Source organism: Urtica dioica, chromosome 10 (assembly GCF_054948205.1).
Source record: "Urtica dioica subsp. dioica isolate 48M chromosome 10, U.dioica_male_clone48M_v1_H2, whole genome shotgun sequence".
Classification (NCBI taxonomy): Eukaryota; Viridiplantae; Streptophyta; class Magnoliopsida; order Rosales; family Urticaceae; genus Urtica; species Urtica dioica.
This window is the reverse complement of record NC_142765.1, coordinates 25,065,037-25,074,235: the sequence shown is the minus strand read 5'-3', so window position 1 is coordinate 25,074,235 and position 9,199 is coordinate 25,065,037.

The following is a 9,199-nucleotide window of genomic DNA, read 5'->3' as shown; positions in this document are numbered from 1 at the left end:
GAAAACAAAATAATATCAATAAATGAAGAATATTTTCCAAATCCACACGTCCAAAAATTCAAAAAAACCAGGTTAACTACTTTCCTAATCGGTTTGATTCAAAACTAAAAAAAAAAAAAAACTGCATAAATGAAACAAATTAGTTAAGTCAATGCTGAAATTTCTCCATATCCACACGTCCAAAAATTCAAAAAAACCAGGTTAACTACTTTCCTAATAGGTTTGATTCGAAATTTAAAAAAAAAACTGCCTAAATTATAATTAATAAGGGCAAAGGTGTAAAATTATTTCAATTAATGAGATGTCACGTAAGCAAGATGGCTATTTATAGGAAATTAATGAAAGGTTGGCTAAAACCAAATTGCAAACCTTAAGATGGCTAGCCAATTTTTTGTTGATTATATATAGGGTTCAACAATGTTATTGACCATAAATAAGTTTGAACAACGTAACTTTAGTTATTTTTTCAATAAACTTAAAAAAAAATCATATATTTTGCTTAAATTAATTTCAAATGATTAGTTGATACAATATTTTCTTTTTTGAATCATTGAGAAAAATAAGCTCCATTCAACCCATTATGTAGCATATTATTGCATCGTGTACCATGCCTCAATGCTAAGACGCATGCAATAAATGAGAACTATGTGGTATTACATTTGAAAATGGTAGAAAGAGTCATTGATATATATATATATATATATATATATATATATATATATGTAAAAAAAAATATAGACGTGGAAAGTGGCCATAGAGATATATATATATATATATATATATATATATATATATATATATGTATATTTAGAATATTTAAGGTAAGGTTTGCCAAAAAAATAATAATAATAATATAGACGTGAAAACATAGGCCATAGAGAGGTTCTCAAGTTCAGACACGATCATCTGTCCAAGACAAGCTTATTTGCTTCCATGTTCCAAGAGAGTTTTTGCTTACAGCTGAGGCTTCTTCGTCGTCACAAGGCACGCCTTCATGGATGGTCATAATGGCTACATTCATTCAAGAACTTTTCAAGAATCTTCATTGATACGAACAACACCAAAATTAATGTTGGTGCCTTTGCAAGCTAGGATCTTCAAAGTCAGTGACTTCGAGACCCAACAGTTAGAGAGACGTGAACATTGGAATAATGAAAACGCCACAAATAAATGCGTAAATTTGCTTGATAAATAAAGAATGAACGTCACAATGAATACCTTGATAAATTCTAAAAAAAATTCAAAAAATAAAAAAAATTCAATCTTTTATTTATATTTTATAAAAAAACGTAATTTGACTTTTATTCATAAAATCTCTTTTAATAAGAAAATTACAAACCAAATTCGGATGATCATAATGTCTTGGCAACGAAGAGTACTAGACCCCACAAGGGCTTGGTGGAGCGGGGAGAGAGCTCTCTCGAGGACTTTCTGATAGCCAACAAGAGGGGTGACTGGGTCGTGGTTGATCTCACCACTCCTCTGACTTGGCCGCTTCGGCTCAAGCAACGTCATCTTGAGTGTGGACACATTCCTCAACATACACGAGAGCGGTTTCGTGTTGAGAACGATTTCGTGATATCTAACAACAAGATCACTATAGTACAAATATACGAGAAATTCTAACAAGATGACGACTAGAAAGCGACAATTGGGGTTTCAAGACGCAGCAGCAATATTGATTATTCTTGTGATAAAGATCACGAAACGATGTTCGAAAAATATTTTACTAGGTTTACTGATGTAGAAACGAAGAATCGGAAAGAATGAAACCGCAAATTGCAACTCAGGAAGTTGACTATTATTTTATCATAAAAAAAAACTGTGTTTCAACCATAATCACCTCTCCCATATAAGTAATCGTCGAGCAAGAGAGGAGGGAAGAAAGGAAATAGCTAAAAAAAGGCAACAAATAAGTCTGATATGGGAAAACAAATAACAACAATAATGACAGTAAATAACGTAAGTAAATGCTGGAAATAAAAGGAAATAAACGCTCATGAAGATGCAAATCCTGGGAAATCGCCATGCAATCTCCGTATCACTTTCCGGTACGTCGGTCCCACGTCTCCATAAATGCTAGCCCTAACCCTAGCGCGCAATCATTCTCCCGGGGGTCAGAAAAATTCGACCCCGAATTTTCGCCAACGTCGTCGTCGGAGTTATCACCCGTGTAGAGACGGAGATGTTTGACATTAAAAACGTCCGACGTGCGAATGTGACTAGGAAGCTGCAAACGGTAGGCATTAGGGTTAATCTTCTCGATGATCTCCACGGGGCCTATCGTTTTCGGTTTGAGCTTGTTGTACTCATGTGCCGGAATGCGGTCTTTGGTGAGGACGGCCCACACGAAGTCTCCCACATCAAACTCGACCGGTCGGCGTTTGGCATCGGCGGAACGCTTGTACGACTCATTGGCAGCTTGGAGATTGGTGACGGTTTGATGGTGGACCTGTTGGAGCTGCTGGATAAAGTCAGCGGCATCACCATGTGGGCGATGAGGGGCTGGAACCGGAGCGAGGTCCAGCGGACAATGCGGGATCGCGCCGTAGATGACACGGAACGGGCTAAGACCGGTGCTTCGGTTGACGGCGTGATTGTGAGCAAATTCCGCTTGGCAAAGCTTCAAATCCCACGTCTTGATGGCTTCTCCGACGAGACAACGCAAAAGATCGCCAAGAGACCGGTTTACAACTTCGGTTTGCCCATCGGTTTGCGGATGATACGCGCTACTAAAGTCAAGCCGCGTGTTCACCAAGCGCCATAGACTACGCCAAAAGTGGCTTAAAAACCGGGTGTCGCGGTCCGACACAATGGACGACGGGAGACCGTGGAGCCGGTAAATCTCGCGAAAGAATAATCCGGCAACGTGAACGGCATCGGAGGTCTTCTTGCATGGAATAAAATGTGCCATCTTTGAGAAGCGATCCACAACAACGAAGATTGAGTCATGACCACGCACCGTGCGGGGAAGACCGAGGACGAAGTCCATACTAATGTCGACCCATGGTTGAGTCGGAATCGGCAACGGCATGTACATTCCGGCGTTGGTGGCTTTGTCTTTAGCGAGGTGGCAAGTGCGGCAACGATCAACGAAACGAGCCACTTCCTTCCGCATGGAGGGCCAAAAATACGACGCGGTCACGAGGTGGAGGGTGCGGTCACGGCCCACGTGTCCCTCGTTGTGGAGGTCCCGAATGATCTTGAGGCGCATGCTTCCCTCTGGAATACAAAGTTTGCCGCGAAAAAATAGGAAGCCCTCGGACCAAGAGAAATCGAGCTGCTCTCCCGCGTTGAGGTGCTCGATGACCGCCGCAAAAAATGGATCCGTAGCATATTGGTCGGCCAAAGCATAAAAGCCTGGTGTCTCGACGCGTAACTCAGTGAGAAAGGCATGGCGGCGGCTCAACGCATCGGCCACTCGGTTCAAGACCCCTGCTTTATGCTTTATGGAGAACGTAAATTGTTGCAAAAATGCAATCCAAGAGGCATGGCGAGATGATACCTTATCTTGAGTGCCGAGGTGTTTGAGTGCGCTGTGGTCGGTGTAGAGCACGAACTCCTTGTGGAAAAGATAATGCCGCCAATGGTGTATCGCTCGGACTATCGCGTAAAACTCCACGTCATAAGTATTATAGCGAGATTTGGGCCCGGTCAGTTTCTCGCTAAAGTAGGCGACCGGTCGGCTCCCTTGACTAAGAACGGCGTCAATACCGACTTTCGACGCATCACAATGGAGTAAAAATGGTTGCCCGAAATCCGGAAGCATGAGAATCGTAGCCGAGGTGAGTTTGGCTTTTATCAAATCAAAGGACTCGGAGGCTTGGGCTGTCCACTGGAAGCGCCCGGTGCGGATACACTCGGTGATCGGAGCCATAATGGAGCTAAAATGTGGAATGAACCGCCGGTAGAATGAGGCAAGGCCGTGAAAGCTACGAACCTCGGTGACGGTGTTTGGACGCGGCCAAGAAGCCACTGCTTGCACCTTGGAAGGATCAACACAAAGTCCCTCGGCCGAGACGATGTAACCCAAGAAAGCCACACGGTCCGTGAGAAAGGCGCATTTTCCCGCGGCGGCAAAAAACGAGTGGCTGCGAAAGACATCAAGGACCTCCCGAAGGTGTTGCAAATGAACCGCGGGGTTAGCACTATAGATCAAGATATCATCGAAATAAACGACGACAAAGTGACCGATATAGGGGCGTAACGCTTGGTTCATCACACGCATGAAAGTGCTCGGCGCGTTGGAGAGGCCGAATGGCATGGCAAGTCATTCGTAGAGGCCTTCGCGGGTCTTGAAGGCGGTCTTCCATTCATCGCCGGGACGGATACGGATTTGATGGTAGCCACTCTTTAAATCCAACTTGCTAAAGACGCGGGCGCCGGCCAATTGGTCGAGGAGATCGTCAAGACGCGGTATCGGGAAACGATAACGCACCGTGATTTTGTTGATGGTGTGGGCGTGCGCGGGCCCGGAGGTGCGGTGGCAGTGTAAGAACGCCGCGATTGTTGCTTCTCGATGGCGATAGCACGTTGGTGGGCTTCCGACACCGAGGCGGGATCGAACATGTTGAGGACGTCCTGGATTTGAACGCGTAGTCCTCCGATATAGCGGGACACCGTCTGTTCCTCCGTCTCTGCGAGATCATTTCGAGCGAGAAGCAAAAAAAATTCGGTGGAATAGTCGCTCACCGACTTTGCCCCTTGCCGGAGATTTTGGAGACTTTGGTATAGGACTCGGTTGTAGTTGTACGGAAGGAATGCGTTCTTCATTTTCTCCCACGAGTGAATCGCCGCTTTGCCAAGTCGAACTCGTCGGGTCTTGGCTTGCGTCCACCACGCAGCGGCGCGGCCTCGGAATCGGGTGGCGACGAGGGCGACGCGGCGAGGCTCGGGAACGCCTTTGAACTCCAAAACTTCTTCCACGGCCGTAAGCCAATCAAGAAATTCGTCCGCGTTTACGTTACCATGAAACTCAGGAATCTCCATCCGGAACGCCGACTCCCATCGCGTGCCATTCTCGAGTCCATCCGCGTGCGGCCTCGGTGGGCGCGGAGCGTCGGGAAACGACGCAAAGGGGTTGTCGTCATTGTCGTTTTCGGCTCCGCCACGAGCATCGGGGGTCACCGGGCGTTGTTGGAGAAGCATCTCCATGGTCCGGGTGAGCGCGTCCAGTTGTTGGCGGAGACCGGCGAAATCTTCACGTCGATACACGTCCTCCAAATCAGCCTCCGAAATTCCTCCACGTCGATTTCTTCGTGCCATGGAAGGAGATCGGCTTGGCTCTGATACCAACTGATGTAGAAACGAAGAATCGGAAAGAATGAAACCGCAAATTGCAACTCAGGAAGTTGACTATTATTTTATCATAAAAAAAACTGTGTTTCAACCATAATCACCTCTCCCATATAAGTAATCGTCGAGCAAGAGAGGAGGGAAGAAAGGAAATAGCTAAAAAAAAGGCAACAAATAAGTCTGATATGGGAAAACAAATAACAACAATAATGACAGTAAATAACGTAAGTAAATGCTGGAAATAAAAGGAAATAAACGCTCATGAAGATGCAAATCCTGGGAAATCGCCATGCAATCTCCGTATCACTTTCCGGTACGTCGGTCCCACGTCTCCATAAATGCTAGCCCTAACCCTAGCGCGCCATCATTTAATATCAAATTGTTGGTAACAAACAAATGGGGTATTTCGAGTTAAAGTAAAATTCATTATAAATGTTCATTGTTCATTGTAGAAATATGATTATATATCGGTTTTGATGGAACTCCAGGCAGCAAAGGGGTCAAGGTGGAATCGAGTCCAAATTCAATTAAATTGTCTCAATGTTGAGAACACTCTCAACCTCAAGACCGCGGAGATTTTAATTTTATTTTTTAGGAAATTTTCTTTCTTGCTCCGAGTTTTAATGTCTTAAGAGTATTCTTTTTATTGACATGTAATATTTTACTTTTTATCCCACTTATTGACAAAATTTGCGATTGCGACTGGCACATGCACATCTATATCCTGGGCTGACTTTAGACTTTAGAGAGGCTGCGATCATAGACAAATCCAGTTTATGATGGAATCAGAACCATTGTTTTTTTTTTTTTTTTTTTTTATTAACAAAAAACATTAAATTGGATAGAGTTCTGTCTAAAACATGTAAGTTGACAAACGGCAATAATGCAATATTTTCCAAAATTAATTTTTAGAATGTATTTTCTACATCATCTCTGCCTAAGCGATATATTTTTAGACAATAACAATCAACTGCTTTCATTAAATATGACCTAATTTCTTTTTATTTTTTTGGAATTTTTTTCCTTTATTGTCTATACATGTTGTGTGTGTGAGAGAGAGAGTGACAACTAATATATTTTTCGATATAACGGGTCACTCACTCAGCACCAATAATTACGCACAAATTATGAAAATTGGAAAAAACTAAGCCTATCGAAATTTGGGTATTTCCTTAGGGACAATTAAGTCATTAATTCAATAACTCACTCTTTTTTAAAAAATAGCTCAAGTTTCACTCTATTAAGAAAATAATTTACCAGACCGAAGTTAATTAAATTAACTGTTTAGTTAATTTAATTAATTTCGACCTATGGACTATTTCCCTAATAAAATAAAATTTTGGCTAGATCACTAAAAAAAAGTAGAAAATTGACTAGTTGCAACAAATACATGATTTCATTATGGTCTACGTTTTTTTTAAAAAAAACTAGCCACTACGCTGATATGACAACAATTAAAGCATGATGAAATAGGTGTATAGATTTGCGCGACTTAAGGCTGCACGACAATGATGAGATAGGCCCAAGCGAAGTAGCTCGGTGTGACCCTATAATTGTCGTTAAAAATAATTAATAATCGTAAATTATCGTTAATAATCGTTAGATAATAATCTATAATAAAATTTTTGTGTTTTTTTGTGTGTTGAATGACTTTGACGTTTTGACTTTTCTTTTTTAAATTGTGTGATGGTTCTCATTTAATCGTGTTAGTAGGTAATGCCATTTATTTTTTATTTTATTTTAAATACAAATATGTCAGTTGGTAGAAATTAAATAGAAGGATAAGTCAATCTTTATTCACTAGGAAATAATGAAGTGTGACTAATAATCAATAATTACTTAAGCGCTGGTTTGTAATTTCAAGTTTGAAAATGACTAGATATTTACATTGCCCAACTATGTTTCATATATTTACTATTATTATATTGTATTTAGAATTTAGATAATATAGACGACTTCATGTTACGCATTTAGCATTAATTGCAGCGACTAACCACCCAGAATTTGATTGTGGCTTCATTGCAACTCTTCAACGAGCGTTTTATTTATTAAAAAAAAACCTTGTTTTATTTAGGTTGATATGTATATAAATATATATATATATATATATAATATATATAAATATATTATATATATACAGTCATTGAGGGGGGGCTCCTGATATTTTTTTAATATATATTTTAATCCTGTCATAAATTTTTTATATAATAAAATTATTAATTTTCTTTTTAATTTTTTAATTATTGATTTGAGTAAGTCTTATTTATTTTATTTATTTAATTTAGTAACTCTTATTTTTTTTTTATAAAATTCAAAAATTATAACAGTTACAAAGTATATTAGAAAATTCTGAAAAATTATCTTTCAATTAATTTTTGGGCTCTCTTTATATTTTATATTTACTTATGCCTTAAAAAAAATCATTTTGAGAGGTGACCCCTCTAAATTTGGTTCCTGCTCGACATGTATTTGTAATAACATCTCACGATAGATTATTAATTCAATGTTATGGATAAAAAACGCCTATATACATATGTGATCTAAAGGAAAGGAAATATATCGGAAGATGACCATACTTACATGATTTTTCTTTGGCATCAAATCTATATGAATTGATCTCAATACAATTAAAGCTAAAAGAACGAGAGAGAGAGAGAGAGAGAGAGAGAGAGAGAGAGAGAGAGAGAGAGAGAGATCATAAATACAACTCAAGTAAACAAATAAATTTCAAAAGAATAAACATTCAAAGAAAAGAATTAATTTAGCGACAAGCGACAAAATTGCCTAACGATATCTTGGCCATGTATACTGCCATGTGCTACAATTATTTTCTATCTGGAACGTATACATTGCATGCTTGCTAGTTGCTACTTGCTACTTTGCTAGCTATCATCTGATTCATTATATAATGTGAAAAAAAAATGAATAATGACAACAGCAAAAAAAAATTAATTAGAAAAAGTTCATGAGAATACGGCGTCTAATTAATATATCGTTGAATAAAAAAAACGTTGGCAGTTCAGAAAGAAATTTTTGTTTTAAAAGCGACGACTTTTTACAGACACTTTGATTCATTGGATAAGAAATTAGTTATTCATTTACAACAAAATGAAGGCCAATTAATTGATGAAAGTAGAGGCAGTGGTAGGTTTTACTTATTGGAGTGTATTCAATGCAAAATTTGTGGCCACTAAACAAGTCGTCGCTGACTAAAATTTATAGGGTTGACAAGGTTCTCTGGCGGTATATCCGAATAATTAATATATTTTAATATGGAGAAAAAATATATTGAGACATATTCATAAATATTTTTATCTCTTTATTAAAAAAAATCAGTACGAATGAACACTACTCATATATCGAGTCAAATCTCTTATTTTGTCTGTATAAAAAAAATCATTGTTCATTGATCAGTGATTGTGTCTCTAAAGATCAATCCTCTACTTTATTTATATATATATAAAATATAATATAATATCTCTTATTTAATTAAATATTTATACATACATACCAAGCCAAGCACACATTAATAGTCCACACATTTCATACCTCATAGGCATATATATATATATATATATATATATATATATGCGTTACTATATTGAACAGTGATTTTGAGATCAATCCTCTACTTTATTTATATATATAATATAATATAATATCTCTTATTAATTTAAATATTTATACATACATACCAAGCCCAGCACACATTAATAGTACACACATTTCATACCTCATAGGCATATATATATATGCGTTACTACTATATATAGATATAGATAGATACAGATATGAATGCCTACCTGGAGATATATAACACTTGATCTGACCTCACTTAGCCCAAAAACTAGTTTGGCCCTCTTTATCTTTGTCACCCCAAATAAAATAGTATAAGACTTGGTAC